The 17,044-nt window shown below is 44.2% G+C and overlaps 1 long non-coding RNA gene across 1 annotated transcript in view; it reads right to left on the bottom strand.

The window, feature by feature from the left end:
• LOC138849624 (uncharacterized) overlaps positions 1-17,044 on the bottom strand; it is a 114,503-nt gene that overhangs the window by 34,953 nt on the left and 62,506 nt on the right. Inside the window, exon 2 of the long non-coding RNA XR_011388594.1 lies at positions 1,904-2,040. This is a non-coding gene — a long non-coding RNA (uncharacterized lncRNA). The remainder of the gene's footprint in view (positions 1-1,903; positions 2,041-17,044) is intronic.

The following is a 17,044-nucleotide window of genomic DNA, read 5'->3' on the forward strand; positions in this document are numbered from 1 at the left end:
CATGGGATGTGGGTGTTCTAACTGCTAGGCTAAATGCCCACCTCCTCCAACTCTTATCTTTGGGTCACTACTCACTTTGGATTCTCCATTACTGGCTACGCACTCATTCTCCTTTGCTCTTTGCTCTATCTCCCCTGCGCTAATGCTGGGGAGCCCCCAGGTTTAGTCTCCGGTCTGTTTGTCTCCTGTTCGTATCCCTAGGTGATCTCATCCTTTCTTAAATACTACCTAGGAGAGATCTTCAAAAAGCTCATGAAAAGAGCATATTATGAAAAAAAAAAAAAACATGTACAGTTTGCAAATGCTTTTACATTAAATTAAACTTCTCTTTTAATCTCATTTCCCCACCATATACTTTGGGAAGTGCTAAGAACCTCAGATGCTGTGTGTCCAGCCCAGGTCACTCCGCAGAACTTCAGGTACACACTGCCAACACTGCCAACCAACTGCTCAGCGCCGGTCCGTGGGCATCTAAGGGCATCTCAAGGTGACTGTGTCTGACAGCCAGGTCCTCACCTGCCGCCCCACACTGCCCCTCCTGAAGTCTTCCCCTCCCAGCTGTTCCACCCTCCCAATCGCTAATGCTAAAGCCTTGTGTTATGTTGATTTTTCTTTCTCTCATGTGTCATGGCAAATCCACAAGCATATTACATCAGCTTCACTTCACCAAATGTGAGAGGTCTTCAAAAATTCATGAAATGTGTATTCTGGCGGGGGTAGAGGGGGTTCATGCACTTGCTCTAGACCCACACACTCAACCAATCCCCTCATTTTAGATGAGCCCACATCTATGGCTTGGATCTCTAAATTCATTTTTAGCTGCCAGATGAATATGTCTATGAGAAGCTCAGAAAACCCCCATTCTGAGTTCACACCCCACTCCTTTTGTATTTCTCATCTTAGTCACAGTAGGCCACGGGGCCAGTGTGGTGATGCACTGCATCAAGCCTGCAATGCCGGCATCCCATATGGGCATCGGTTGAGTCCTGTCTATTCCGCTTCTGATCCAGCTCCTTGCTAATGCACCTGGGAAAGCAGAGGAAAGTGGCTTAAATTACCTGGGCTCCTGCCTCCTGTGTGTGTGGCCCGATGGAGTTCCACGCTTCTGGCTTCAGCCTGGCCTGTTCCCAGCCATTGTGGTCATTTGGGGAGTGAACCTACAGATGGAAGATCCTCTCTCTCTCTCTTAAGTCTCTCCTTCAAATAAATCTTTTTTTTTTTTTTTTCAAAGAAGAAGCATCAGTGGTAGGTCATCCCAGTTCAGATTTACCCGGTGGTCTGGAGGAGAAGCTGAGCAATTCCACCCGTGTGAGTGAATGCTGAGGAACTGTCCTATGCCATCCAGTAGGTCAGAGGCCAACGGCACAGGGCGGTGTGCACTGCCCCTTCCTTCAGAGAACCAAAAGGCATTGTGACAGATAAATGCACAAGGTGCTATAGTTCCAAAGTGGAAGTACCATCTCTCTCTCTTTTTTTTTTTTTAAAGAGTTATTAACTTATTTGAAAGGCAGAGTTACAGAGAGGCAGAGAGAGAGAGAAAGAGAGAGAGAGAGAAAGAGAGAGAGAGAGGTCTTCCATCTGCTGGTTCACTCCCCAAATGCCACAACAGCTGAAGCTGGGCTGATCCGAAGCCAGGAGCCAGGAGCTTCCTCTGGGTCTCCCATGCAGGTGCAGGGGCCCAAGGACTTGGGCCATCTTCTACTGCATTCTTAGCCCTTAGCAGAAAGTGGAGTAGCAGAGACTTGAACTGGCACCCATTTGGGATGCCGGCACTGCAGGGAACAGTTTTACCTGCTACACCACAGCACTGGCCCCAAATATCTACTTCTTATGACTATTAAAATAATGTGCTCCATGTAATAATTTTATTAAAGAAACAAATAATAAAAGAAAAAGAACTCACCTGTAATCTCACATTCGAGAGAGAACTGCCAGGGCCGGCATTGTGGTAAAGCTGCTGCCTGTAATGTTGGCATCCCTTATGGGCACCAGTTCACATCCCAGCTGCTCCAGTTCTGAACCAGCTCCCTGCTAACGCACCTGGGAAAGCAGCAGAAGATGGCTCAGTGCTTAGGTCCCTGCCACAACCTGAGAGACCAGGATGGAGCTCCTGGTTCCTGACTTCAGTATGGCTCAGTCTTGGGATGGGAGAGAGAGTAGGAGGTGGGATGGGAATGGGGGTTGGAGGGCGGGTATAGGAGGAAGAACTACTATATTCCAAAAGCTGTACCTAAGAAGTTTATATTTATTAAAAAAAGCTTTCTTTTAAAAAAATCAATCTCTCTTCCCCATACACACACTATAACACTTTCAAATAAATAAATCCTTAAAAAGAAGAAAAAGAACTACTGTCAACAGCTTGTTGTCTCTTATTCCAGACACTGTGCTGTGAGTATTTAAAGATCACTGATCCTTATTAAACTCTCACTATAGAGTGCACAGCTTCGTGCCATTGGCTTTAAAAGTGACTCCTTTTAGCTTCATGATCACCCCCCAGAGTAGGCGCTGTTATCCTCATTTTATAAATGGGGAGATGGAGGTTTAGGGAGGTGAAGTAAAACCCCACCAGTGGAGAGGTGTCAGTCAGTGCAGGCTGAGCTGCGCAAGCTGCTACAGAATCTCACACGTGCGTTTCTGGCTTGTGTGAACGAACCGTGTCAACCGCGAGCCGGCTGAGGCTCTGCTCCCCAGGCGGGAGCCGCAGGAGCACCATGTGTCGGGGGCCTGGCTGATCGGTGTTGCACGGAAGAACCCAGGCTGCAGGAACGCACTTTTTCTGGGGCCCCGCCGATTGGCATCGCACTACAGGGAAAACGGAACTGGACAGAAACACACGGTGGCTTCTTGGAACAGCTACTCGGCGGGGGCATCCACAACTTCCACTCTCATTTCATTACCGAAGCAGGTCACAGGTCCAGCCTGGGATCAAGGATAACCCTCCTCCAAGGAAGAAGGGCAAACAGTTTTTCGTAGTAGCGCCATCCCCTGAAAGTCCTGAGCTGGGAGTTTTAACCCATTCTGTCTTCAGAGCTTAAAAGCTTAACTACATGCATCAGTATTTTTAGCTCTAAAATAGGAAATTGTGTACCTATCACTGGTTAGCATCCTTTCTCACACATTCTGTACTGATACCTTGCAGAGGGTCCTCATTTTAGGGCTGTAGAATTCCCCAGGCGATGACTGCACCCCTTTTCTGCCCGCTGAGCGCCATCTCCCCTGTATCTCAAAGTCTGATCAGGTGGCCTCATCATCAGGACAAGTCCTGCTTCCTCAGCTGTCTCGTTGCGTGTGGTCTCCCCTTTGTCACATCTGTGCCTTTCTTAGAATTATTTGTACACATCTCTGTTTCCTTTGCTAGATTTTGGGCACCTGGAGGCAGGCACCTGCAGGTGAGTTGCTTGTTTTCCGAGCCTAGGAGTGTGCAAGGGAGGTGGGAGGGCGTTTGCTGATTCCCCGGTGTTCTGGAATCTGCTTTTTGCATGCCATTTCTTGGCCTGGGTTGCTCCTTTTGTGTCATTTAAGTTTGATCACCTCTCCAGAATTCAGACAAAAGGGACTTTCGAATAGTTCTGCTTTTCTATTGCCATTAGAATCACAGCAGCAAGAATGCTATTAAGGAAAAAACAATGGCAAATAGGGATTCGTCACTCCCGTGGTACTGCAGGAGAAACACAAACCAAATATCATCAGTGCTCCAAATCCACATCGTCCTTGTCCACTTTTCCCTTCATTAAAAAGCAAAAGCTACACAGCATGAATTACCGTGTGAGCCGTACGGCACGAGCGCTGGTTATTCTCTAAGAACAACGCTGGGGCTGCAGCCGGGAACGGAACGCGGGCTAATGATCTAAGAGAAGGTCTTGCCACATGTACTCCAACAAGCAAAACCCTCTCAGCATTGAAAAGTGCCTTTTCTTTCATGTGCTCAGAATTTTTTTTTGGGGGGGGGGAGGAAGCATGTTCACTAAAATTTCTAATCTGCATCACAACCAGGGAGCGCCACACTTGGTAGGAAAGCCCTTTTGTGATACAAAAGCCATGGCCACCTGGAAGAAAAGCCACCCTCTTAGGCAGATCAGCCGCAGCTTCCCTCACCTTGGGCTGCATTTTCCCAGAAACTGGCACCTTGCCTTTATTAACTCACCCCATCATGCACAGAACCCAGCATTGTGCTGTCCACCTAATTCCTAGCCATCCCCTCTCTGAGAGATCCCAGGACGAATGCTTTGTCCAGCTCCGTCGCCAGGAGGTACTTTGGAAAATAGGTGTGAGTGGGTCCGAAACAACCAAGCTGCTCACAATTCTTCAAGTGCAGGACGGGGGTGGGGAGGCGCGCGTGTGTGCGTGTGTGCGTGTGTGTATGCACCTGTGCCAGCAAGTCCTTGCTGGTCAGAAGTGCTCTCCGGGGCCTCCCCCACCTAGCCCGCCCAGGTCCCTCTAACTTGGCCAGATCTCCGCCTTCACCCTGCGGTGACCGGGCTTTCGCCCCAGCGTAGGGGGCCTCCCCTCCGCCTCGGAGACCTGCGCTGGGTGTGAAACCAGCTCTGCCTGGCCACAGGAGCCGTTATCACTGTTCCCCACACTGCTTCCCGTCACATATCCTGTGCCAGTGCGCTGTCAAGCTGTAGTACATTTTTCAAAGGTCTTTCGTGTCTTTTCCTGCGCCTGAACGTATGCTCGCGCTGCAGAACGGCATGCAAGCTGAGACCTCTTTTTTTTGCAAAGTCGCAGGCGGGGTGATCAGGACCACAGAAGCAAGCTCTTATCAGTGCGAAAGACAGGGGCCGGTTTTCCTGTGACACCCTAGTGATTTGCAAACCAGAGCAAGTTTTATGTGCTTTTATTTCAGTTCTTCCATTTAAAAAAATGCATTATATAATATACATATATATTATCATCCCGTATCCCCATGTAATTTTGCATCATCTTACGATATTCCACAGCCATTCCCTCCTTTCCGGAGAGCTGGGAGGAGGCAGCCAGGAGGTTGGCTGAGGGCACAGGTGGCAGTGCTTAGTCTCTGCCAGCTCACCGTAAATAATGCAGCCTGACAAGACTCCTCCTCCCCTCACGCCTTTCTCCTAACCCTTTAGGTCCTGCCTGCTTCCCCCCTCCCAGCTGGATTGAAATAGTGACCTGGGCCCTGCTCTCCAGGCTGCAGACTGCTTGAGCGACCACCTCCCCAGGGAGCCTCAGCTACTGAAAGGCAGGTGGAGCTTTGGGGCCAAGGGCTGCTGGAGCTTGGCTTTTGGAGTCCCCTGGGCTTTCTGTCACTAAGGGAGGGAGAAATGTAGAGGCACAAGAGGCAGCATTTTTGGGCAATGAACTGGGTCGCGTTCATCTTACTATATGCATATCCTTTGTTGCTTCCTATTCGGCCATAACTGGGTTATTACAATCAAATTCAGTGGTTAACTGATGGACTAATTTCAGCACAAAGGAAAGAAAAGAAATAAAAGAGGGCTAGGAAATCTCCAAACTGCAGCCTTTCCCTTTTCATTTTAAGGACAAGTTGGCTACATTGTTGGGGCAGTGCAACATTGCATCAATATCAAGCAGAGTTTCGTTCCATTGTGCTGGACAATGAACTCTTTTCATTGCTGTAGCATTTTTTTTAAAGTAAGGAATTATGGGTCAGATGTCATTGTCTTCAATAAGAACTCTGGCCACGAGAAGGGCTACATGGAAAATAATAGAGAAATAATAATAGAGAAATATAATAGAGAAAATAATAGAGAAAGGTAACCCATTGGAACAATATCATTCCAGAATTTTAATTAAGTAAATTTAAAAGCACCGGAGAGCCATTTACACAAATAATAGGCTGAAAGTTATGAGGCTGTGTTAAATACTGCAATTGTTATTCAAAGGAAAGCTGGAAAACCTTAACCCTACAAGCACACATTGGGAGCAGGGGAGAGGGCTCAGAAAACCATTATTCAAATCCTTGCAGAAGGCATGCAGTATGAGATAAATGTAGTGGATGCACTACAGAACATGCACACATGGATGCCTTCACAAAGAAATTAAGCCACAACCAATTTCAAAGATAAGAATAAAATTGAAAGCTCATTTCATTTTATGAGGAATAAGAACAATCCCTGTAAAGCCACTTTGTTACATGAATAGATTCTTGGGGTGAACTCCACGTGGTCCAAGCCACCACCTCTTAGCTTATTCAGGTCCTTCAACCTTGTCCAGGCCTAACAATCTCTCTCTTTTTTTGAAAAAAGGCAGAGGTAACAGAGAGAGGCAGAGAGAGGTCTTGCATCTGCTGGTTCACTCCCCAGAGGAGCTCAATGGCTAGGACTGGGCCAGACTGAAGCCAGGAGCTAGGAGCTTTTTCCAGGTCTCCCACATGGGTGCAGGGGCCCACACATTTGGACCATCCTCTGCTGTTTTCCCAAGTGCATTAGCAGGGGGCTGGATTGGAAGTGGAGTGGCTAGGATTCAAACTGGTGCCTATATGGGATGCCAGCATCGCAGGCAGTGGCTTAACCCGCTACCCCCACAACACAAGCCTCCTGACAATCTCCTTGATCCAGGTCCAGCACCCCAAGAACTATCTAAGGGATATTTTAAAAATTCATGGAATGTGTTTCTGTGTGGGTGCAAACTGTTGAAATCTTTACTTAATATATACTAAATTGATCTTCTGTATATAAAGATAATTGAAAATGAATCTTGATGGGAATGGAATGGGAAAGGGAGCAGGAGATGGGAGGGAAGTTATGGGGTGAGGGGAAGCCACTGTAATCCAAAAGCTATATTTTGGAAATTTATATTAAATAAAAGTTAAAAAAATTCATGAAAACTGCATATTATGAAAAGTTATTCTTGGACTTCAACATTTCTGCACCAAAACAAGCTGTGAATTTCATCCCAAAGCACGCTCATATTCAGAAATACGCAGGTGATGGATTAGAAGCAACAACCCCCTTTGGACGTGGCGGAGGCCACTGGATGGAATCCATTACAATGCAGCAAACTTTGAATGCAGGCTTTCGATCTGAGCGCAAAATCAAATGACCTCCTTATTCCAAATACTTAATATGCATCCATGAGTTAGTGACTTGACACTTCAGTGCTTCCTAAAGGAAATGTGACTTTCCTCGTTGAGATGCAGTAACACTGGGTGGAGTGTTGGATACGTTATTTTTTAGTTTTTGTAAGCTATTTCACAGTGTTTAGAATTTATGTACTATTTGACCCAATAATTCCACTTATCAGAATTTACTCTATAGATACACATATATAAAAGCATTGTTTATAATAACAAAATATTGGCCGGTGCTGTGGCTCACTTGGCTAATCGTCCGCCTGCGGTGCTGGCACCTTGGGTTCTAGTCCTGGTTGGGGAGCCGGGTACTAGTCCCAATTGCTCCTCTTCTGGTCCAGCTCTCTGCTGTGGCCCAGGAGAGCAGTGGAGGATGGCCCAAGTGCTTGGGTCCCTGCACCAGCATAGGAGACCAGAAGGAAACACCCAGCTCCTGGCTTCGGATCGGCGCAGCACCGGCCGTAGCGGCCATTGAGGAGTGAACCAACAGAAGGAAGACCTTTCTCTCTGTCTCTATAACTCTACCTGTCAAATAAAAAAATAACAAAATATTGCACACAACCTGTAACTTCTCTGCAAAGAACTGGTATGCATGTGGTGCAGTACCCATGCAGGTGAAAACTGTGTTGCCTGCTCCAACTGGACTGAGAGGGAGCCGTCTCAACACATTATTTAAGATTTATTTATTGGGGCTGACATTGTGATATAGCAGGTTGAGCCACAGCCTACAATGCTGGCATCCAGTATGCATGCCAGTTCAAGACCCGGCTGCTCCACTTCCAATCCAGCTCCCTGCTAATGTGCCTAGTAAAGCAGAGGAGGGTGGCTCACATGCTTGGGCCTCTGTATCTGTGTGGGAAACCCAGAAGAAACTCCTGGTTCTGGCTTCAGCCTGGCTCAGCCCCGGCCATTGTGCTATCTGGAGAGTGAACTAGTGGATGGAAGGAAGATTCTCTCTCTCCTCTCTCTAGGTCTCTCCCTCCCTCTGCTGCATTCCCAGGCCATAAGCAGCCCAGACTCAAACAGGTGCTCATATTTGATACCAGTCACAGGCAGAGGTTTAACACACTGTGCCACAACGGCCACCCCTCCAGACACATTATTAAGAGATGAAAATGGGCCAGCACTGTGGTGTAGCAGGTAAAGCCACCACCTAGAATACCAGCATCCCAAATGGGTGCAAGTTCAAGTCCTGGCTGCTCCACTTCCAATCCAGCTCCTTGCTAATATACCTGGGCAAGCAGCAGAATATGTTTTTTTTTTTTTTAATCCATGCATAGAAGGAATCTTCAGAAACTTTCTGGAAAATGTGAATTGTGAAAAACAAATTTCAAAGATAGATGGACCAAAATAGATGTCTTTTCATTCCATTTCCACAAACTTTTTCAAGTAGCCTTGTATTTGCCACTGCACTCCAAGCAGGGGGCAGCCTCAGTGTTTGGAGACACTGACTGATCCTACCAAAGGCAGAGTCATCCGTATATTGTATTCTTCCAGTGGACTCATCTATCTAATGTGAATTCAATTTAAAACACACTGCCAGACAGAATTAAATATATTAGCTTGAAAAATTACAGGGAAAGTGTGTTTATAGCGGTTAGTTCCATTTTGATTGAGCCAATTTTCTGAGCATTTATCTTTTAAGAGTCCTAGAGGTCTTTCTTACAGGGTGTGCCTCTCAGATAGATTTTGCATTATACCATCTACTGCAAGAAGGACCCCAGAATGTTTTATTTGAGGCCTTCAATAGCTGTCCAAGGGGACTACTGCAGGAGAAAAGTGTGTGAAAGATCACTCACCACAGACATTTCCACAAGCAATTATTCTATCCTTGATGGGGATTAATTATTCATCTGTGCATTCTACGGAGGTCGGATCACTGAGAGGGGTAGGATGGGATAGGACTAATGAGAAGATCTCAAATACTAAATGAAGATAACCACATGATGTCATCAGTTCTGATGAAGGGTCTTATACCATAAATAATGGTAATCCTTCACGAAGGACTTGCAGTTGGCTGGGCTTTGCCCAAGGCACGTACACATATCGTTGGTTCTCCACGACAATGCTGACAGATTTATTTTACAGATGATTAACACTCAAACTCAGTGAGGTTGAAATCAGTTGCCCAAGCTCCATAACTAGTTAATAGCAAAGCTGGCATTTGAACCCAGATTTTGTAGACTCCAAAACACACGTTCTTTTGTATCCTACTGCCTTGCCAGTTTCCACAGTGCGAGTGGGACCATGAATTATAACCAGGAAATGTGTGATCTTTTCCCACGACCACTGTCAGAGAGTTTTTCTTAGAGTAATCCTAATCATTTAACAAATACACACACACACACACACACACACACACACATATACATTAAAAAACATCAGAAACATCTTTGGAGAATTCTCAATTTTTAAAGAGCATGATTATGGGAGGTAATAGGGTCTTTTCATGGCAATGAACTTTCTCTCTCAAATGAAGCTGCAGTCTTCATTCTCAAGTTTATTATTCTTTTTGAAGAGAGCTAACTTCCTTATTTTGTATTAAATTTAAAATCAACAAAAAGCTAGAATATAGAACTGAAAAGTATTCAAAATTTCAGAATTATATTTTTATGGCAAAAAAAGACATGGAGAGACAAAAATAAGAAATACAGGAGTTCTAGAAAGAGAAATGAGGGGCTGGTGCTGTGGCACAGCGGGTTAACGCCCTGACCTAAAGTCCCGGCATCCCATATGGGCGCCGGTTCTAGTCCTGGCTGCTCCACTTCTGATCTAGCTCTCTGCTATGGCCTGGGAAAGCAGAGGAAGAGGGCCCCTGCACCTGCATGGGAGACCCAGAGGAGGCTCCTGGCTTGGGATCAGCGCAGCTCCGGCCGTTGTGGCCAGTTGGGGAGTGAACCATCGAATGGAAGACATCTCTCTCTCTCTCTGCTTCTTCTCTCTCTGTGTAACTCTGACTTTCAAATAAAGAAAGAAATGAGAGAGAGTACAATATATAAAAAGTTAGTAGCTGAGAATGTTCTAGAATTAAAACGCAAATGCTCAAATTGAATAAGTACAACAAACATTGAATAGAGTAAATAAAATAAGCCTCATTTGGATGCAGATGGTGAAGCTATAGAAACTCAACAATAAACCATAGAAAAACCAGGGAGGAAAAAAGGCACATTTTCCACAAAGGAATAACAATGAGACTGAGGGTTGACACCTCAGTAAAGAATTAAGGACAAACATGTAACAGGAAAATATCTTCAGAACTGCCAACCTAGACTTCTCTACCCAATTCAGTGACCATCCAAGAGGGAGACTGAAATGAAGACATTTTCAGACACAGGCTGAGGGAATTTTCCATCCATAGATTTTTTTTTTTTTTGACAGAAATACTGGAGGATAAACTTCAGGGAATGGGAAAAATGAACTCATTAGAAAAGAGTCAAGAGACAAGAAATTAGCTATAAAAAACATGAAAAGGAAATTAAGACAACTCTACTTAAAATAGATAAAAAAGAATGAACTATTTAGGAATAAATTCAATAAAAGCAACACAAAATTTATACTCTGAAAGCTATAAGACTTTGCAGAAAGAAGTTTAAAAATTCCTAAATGTAAATAGAAGACAGCCCTTGTTCATGGTTCAAAAGATTTAATGATGTTAAAATGGCTACTCTCCCACGTTTACCTAGTTTCAAACTCTCCCAAAACCACAGCAGGCTTTTCTTTGCAAAAACTGAGAAAATGATATTAAAATTCAGATGTAAATGCAAGAGGCCCATAAAAGTTAAGACAATATTAAAAAAGAAAAAAGGACAAAGTTAAAGGACCCACACTTCAAGACTTCCAAATTTATTACAGGTTTATAGCAAGGAAGGGAATGTGGTACTGGACTACAAATAAACATATGAATCAATTTAATAGACTTAAAGTACAAAATATTTTATTTTTGTATAAAATTCATTTTTATTAAATAAAATTTTATTTGAACAGCAATTAGATAATTTTAAATAAAAGTAAATTTTATCACAAATGTGTTTATTAAATTTAGACTTACTTAAAAGGCAGAGAGAGGTCTTTCATCCCCTGGTTCTCCCCCTAAATGCTCACAGCCCGCTAGGGCAGGCTGATGCCAGGAACCAGGAACTCATTCTGGGTTGAGTTCTCTGATGTAACTGACAGGAATCCAACTACTTAAGCCGCACCTGCTGTGTCCCAAGGGTGTACAGTAGCAGGAAGCTGCCACCAGAAGCAGGGCCAAGTCTCAGTCCCAGGCACTCCGAAATGGGATACAAGCATCCCAAGCAGTGGCTTAGCCACTGGGTCAAAGGCTGACCCTGTTTGATTTACCCTATGCTTGCACTCAACTGATTTGTGACAAAGATACACAACATTCAGTGGAGAAAGAAAAATCTTTTTCAATAAATGGTACTGAGATAACCAGAGAGCCACATGCAAAAGAATGGAGTTGGAACCCTTCCTCGGTCCAGTGCACAGAAAGTTCACCAAGAATGGGTCACAGACCTAAATGTAAGAGCCCCAACCATAAAATCTGCAGAAGAAACATAAGGCTACATCTTCACCTTGGGTTAGGAAAAGCTTCCTTAAAAATGACATCAAAAAGCATAAGCAACAAAAGAAAAAATTTATATATAAATTGGACTTCAAAAGTAAAAACTTCAGTGTTTCAAAGAACACTGCTAAGAAAGTGAAAAGGCAACAAAGAGAATGAGAGAAAATTTTTTTTAAGATTTATTTTATTTATTTGAAAGACAGAGTTACAGAGAGAGAGGTCTTCCATCCGCTGGGTCACTCCCCAGATGGCCGCAATGGCTGGAGCTGCACCGATTTGAAGTCAGGAGCCAGGAGCTTCTTCCGGGTCTCCCACGTGGGTGCAGGGGCCCAAGGACCTGGGCCATCTTCCACTGCTTTCCCAGGCCATAGCAGAGAGCAGGATTGGAAGAGGAGCAGCCGGGACTAGAACCGGCACCCATGTGGGAAACCGCGCTTCAGGCCAGGGCTTTAAACCCATTGTGCCACAGCGCCAGCCTTGGGAAAAATATTCTTAATCCTAGCAGACTTGTATCTGTAATATATAAAGAACTCTCACAACTCCATAATAAAAAGACAACCCCGATTCAAAAATGCACGCAGGATTTGAATCTCTGAAGAAAACACACCAAAGGCCAATGAACACATAGGGGCAGGCACTGGGGCCCAGCAGGTTAAGCCCGGGACTCCTGCATCCCATATCATAATGCCCAGGATGAGTCCCGCCTCTGTTTCTGATCCTGCTTCCTGCTGGTACACACCATGGAGCAGATGGTGTGCACACACTATGCGGCAGATCATGGCTTATGTATCTGGGACCCTGCCACCCATGTGGAACACCCAGATGGAGTTCCTGGCTTCAGCTTGGCCCAGTTCCAGCTGTTGAGGGCTTCTGGGGAGTGAACCAACAGACAGCACATCTTCCCACCCCACCCCCTTGCTCCACTGTTCAAATAACTGAAAGTAAATAAAATTTTAAAGAGAAAAGATACTCATCGATTGAGAGTTACATTTGATCCATTGATTCTACTACTAGGGAGCTGGCACTGTGGCATAACAGGTAAAGCTGCCACCTGCAGTGCTGACATCCCATATGGGCACTGGTTCAAGTCCAGGCTGCTCCACTTCTGATCCAGCTCCCTGCTAATGTGCCTGGAAAACAGCAGAAGATGGCCTAAGTGCTTGGGCCCCTGGACTGGTATGGGAAACCCAGAAGAAGCTCCTGGCTCCTGGCTTCAGATCAGCCCAGCTCTGGCCACTGTGCCCATTTGAGAAATGAACCAGCAGATGGAAGACACCCCTCCTCTGCTGCCTCTGCCTGCCTCTGTCTCTCTGTAACTTTGCCTTTCAAATAAATCTTTAAAAAATATTCTACTACTAGATATATATACCAAAGAGGGGAAATACATATGTCTTCCCAAAAACTTGCACATGAATGTGCACAGCATAATTACTTATAGTTGCCAAGGAGGAGGACCAGGGGCCGGCACCGTGGCTCACCTGGTTAATCCTCCACCTGCAGCACCGGCATCCCATATGGGCGTTGGGTTCTAGTCCCGGTTGCTCCTCTTCCAGGCCAGCTCTCTGCTGTGGCCCGGGAAGGCAGTGGAGGATGACCCAAGTGCTTGGGCCCCTGCACCTGCATGGGAGACCAGAAGAAGCACCTGGCTCCTGGCTTCAGATTGGCACAGGCTGTGGCAGCCATTTGGGGAGTGAACCAACGGAAGGAAGACCTTTCTCTCTGCCTCTCTTTCTGTCTATAACTCTACCTGTCAAATAAAAATAATAAAAAAAAGAATGAGGAACAAGCCAAGTGCCCATTGACACAGCAATGAATAAATAAATAGAAACATATCTATACAGTGGAATATTATTCAGCTGTAGAAAAGAAAGAAGTACTGATATATACTAAAACATGGATAAACCTTGAAAGCGTTATGTTTTATGAAAGAAGACAATCACACAAGAACATCTATAGTATGATTTCATTTCTTTGAAATATCTAGAGTAGGCAAACCTAGGGAGACAGAAGGTGGATAGATGGTTACCCAGGACTGGGAGGGGTGGAATACGCAGTGACTGCTAATGGGCATGAGGTTTCCTTTGGGGTTCATGAAATTATTCTAAAGTTGACTGTGAATATATTAAAAGCATTGGATTGTATATTTTAAATGAGTGAATTATATATGAATTATATCTCAATAAAGATGATTTAAAAAGAAGCAATGAAGAGTTAAAAATATATATAGTCAGGGAGCCAACGTTGTGGTGTAGTGTGTAAACCCATGTGGGAAACTTGGAAGAAGCTCCTGGCTTCAGCCTGGTCCAGCCTCAGCTGGTATGGCCATGCAGGAGTGAACCAGCGGGTGGAAGATCTCTCCCTCTGTCTCTCCATCTCTCTGTGTAACTCTGACTTTCAAATAAATAAATAAATCTCAAAGAGAGAGAGAGGGAGGGAGGGAGGGAAGGAGAGAGAAAGGGAGGGAGGGAGGGAAGGAGAGAGAAAGGGAGGGAGGGAGAGGGAGAGAGAGGGAGGGAGGGAGGGTGAGAGAGAGAGAGAGTCAAATCTAAACAAGCATTGGCTCTATGAGCAACAATAGCAATATTACAAGAAATATGCAAATTATTAGGAATTAACCGAAGTTTGGAAGAAAAGCAAGGGGTATTGATTAACTTAAATGACTGCTGAACAGTACTTCTTAAATTTAAAAGTAAACATGAAAAATAGAACTATAATAATTTGAAGGACAAAGCTGATCTGTTCTATAGAAAGCAGAAATGGAGAAAAAAGAAAAACGAACAGAAAGCACAAATGAATCCATCTGAGACTCAGATTTACTTTAAATAAATCCTGCTATATGTCATGCTTTTAAAAAATTGCATTTTCTAACTATTTACTTCTGGTAATTAGGATGCAATTGCATTCAAATATGTTTCCTTATCTTGTTCTTGACTTCATGTGGGATGCATTTAATAGATCACTATTAAGAATAGTATTTGTAGGGCCAGCGTTGTGGCATAGTGGGTCAAGCCGCGGCCTGCAGTGCTGGTATCCCATACATGCACCGGTGCCAGTCCCAGCTGCTCCACTTCCGATCCAGCTCTCTGCTGTGGCCTGGGAGAGCAGTGGAGGATGGCCCAAGTCCTTGGGCCCTGCATCCACATGGGAGATCCAGAGGAAGCTCCTGGCTCCCGGCTTGGGATCGGCGCAGCTCCGGCCGTTGTGGCCAACTGGGGAGTGAACCAGCGGATGAAAGACCAACCTCTCTCTCTCTCTCTCTGCCTCTCTCTGCCTCTCTCTGCCTCTCTCTGCCTCTCTGTAACTATGCCTTTCAAATAACTTAAATAGATCTTTTTAAAAAAAAAAAAAAGAATAATATTTGTGGGGCTGTGGCCTAGTAGGTAAAGCTGCTGCCTGCAGTGCTGGCATCCCACATGGGGATCGGTTCAAGTCCACTTCCGATTCAGCTCTCTGCTGTGGCCTGGGAAAGCAATAGAAGATGGCCCAAGTCCTTAGGCCCCTGCTCCTGCATGGAAGACCTGAAAGACACTCTTGGCTCCTGGTTTCAGATCACCTCACTTCCGCCACTGTGGCCATCTGGGGAGTGAACCAGTGGATGGAAGACCTCTCTCTCTGGCTCTGTCTCTCTGTAGCTCTAGCTTTCAAATAATAAATAAATCTTAAAAAAATAAGACAACTATTTAAAAAAAAGAATAATATTTGTGTTAGAGTTTTGATAGATGCCCTTTTTTCAGGTTAAGGCATTGTCCTCCTAATCTTCATTCTCAAAGGGAAATTCTATTTACAATGTTGAGGAAAATAACTTTTAGCTTAGAATTCTGTATGCAGTTAACCTAGCATTCAAGAGCTGAGGATGAAATGAAAAGATATACCATTTATACCACCATAAAAAACCATAGGATATCCAGAAATAAATCTAACAAAAGATGTGAAAAGCTTTTATGGAGCAGGTTTTTAAAACTTTATTGAACCATATAAAAGGTAACCTGAATGGAGAGACACATACTGCTCATGTACAGGAAGACAGCAGCTTTCCTAAGCTTACACCATAGAGTTAATAAATTCTATTCAAAATCCCTGAGGATTTTTTTCCAGTGACACTGATAGGCAGATCAAAAATTCATTCAGAAAAATAAATTGCCAAGAAGAGCCAAAACAATTTTGAAACAGTACAAAGAAAAATGAGTCGCCCTGATACCAAAACTTATGACAGAAATATAATAATTAAAATACTCTGTTATCCGCATTTGGATCAGCAGATCAATGGGACGGTTTTCTGAAAAACCTGGACCCAGTCACAGATATGCAGGAATGTGGAACAGGACCAAGATGACATTACAAATCAAAGGGGGGAGGAATGGCTAGTACTAGCGGCACTAGGACTACTGGCTAATAATATTTTCAAAGGGAAAAATTAGAGTCTTCCCTAACTGCATGAACAAAACTAAATTTTAGATGTACTAAAGGAAAACTGTAAACATTCAGACAGAACTGTAGGAAAATACTGACGGCCCAAAGACAGACAAGATTTCTTAACTAAGACAAAGGCAAAACTCATCACAGGAAAGTGATAGATTGAATTCCATAATTTTTTTAAACTATTAAAGGCTTTTTTTTTAAAAAAAAGATATATTTATTTATTCGAAAGTCAGAGTTACAGAAAGAGCCAGGGAGACACAGAGACAGAGACAGAGACAGAAAGACAGAGAGACAGAGAGAGAGAGAGAGGTCTTTCATCCACTGGTTCACTCCCCAAATGGCTACAACAGCCAGAGCTGGGCTGATCCAAAGCCAGAATCCAGGAGGTTTTTCCAGGTCTCCCAAAATGAGTGCAGGAGCCCAAGCACTTGAGTCATCTTCTATTGCTTTCCCAGGCCATAGCAGAGAGCTGGATCAGAAGTGGAACAGCAGGGACTCAAACCAGCACCCACATGGGATGCTGGCACCTCAGGTGGAGGCTTAGCCTACTATGCCACAGCACCAGCCTCCCATAATTTTTTAAAAATTCTCAATAGCAAAGATCAGTACCAATGGAGAAAAAAGAGAAGCACACAAGCTTGGAGAAAATTGCTTCATCCTACATTTTCTTTTTTTTTTTTTTAACTTTTATTTAATGAATATAAATTTCCAAAGCACAGCTTATGGATTCATCCTACATTTTCAACCAAGGATTATTCTCCAAGACATACCATAAGTTCTTACAAATAAGCACGAGAAAGAGAAATAAGCAAGCACTGGAACTCAGGGGTAAAAAGCAAGCAATTAGCAGAAAAGGCCATTTCATGGCTCATAGATACATGAAAATGTGCTCAATCTTATTAGTTGTCAAGGAGATGCAAATGAAAACAAATGGATGATATTTCATACCAAGTAGAGTCAGAATTTAAAAAAAAAATACGGACAATGCTAACAGTTGGCGAGAG

The sequence above is a fragment of the Oryctolagus cuniculus genome, chromosome 5 (assembly GCF_964237555.1).
Source record: "Oryctolagus cuniculus chromosome 5, mOryCun1.1, whole genome shotgun sequence".
In the NCBI taxonomy this organism is placed as follows: Eukaryota; Metazoa; Chordata; class Mammalia; order Lagomorpha; family Leporidae; genus Oryctolagus; species Oryctolagus cuniculus.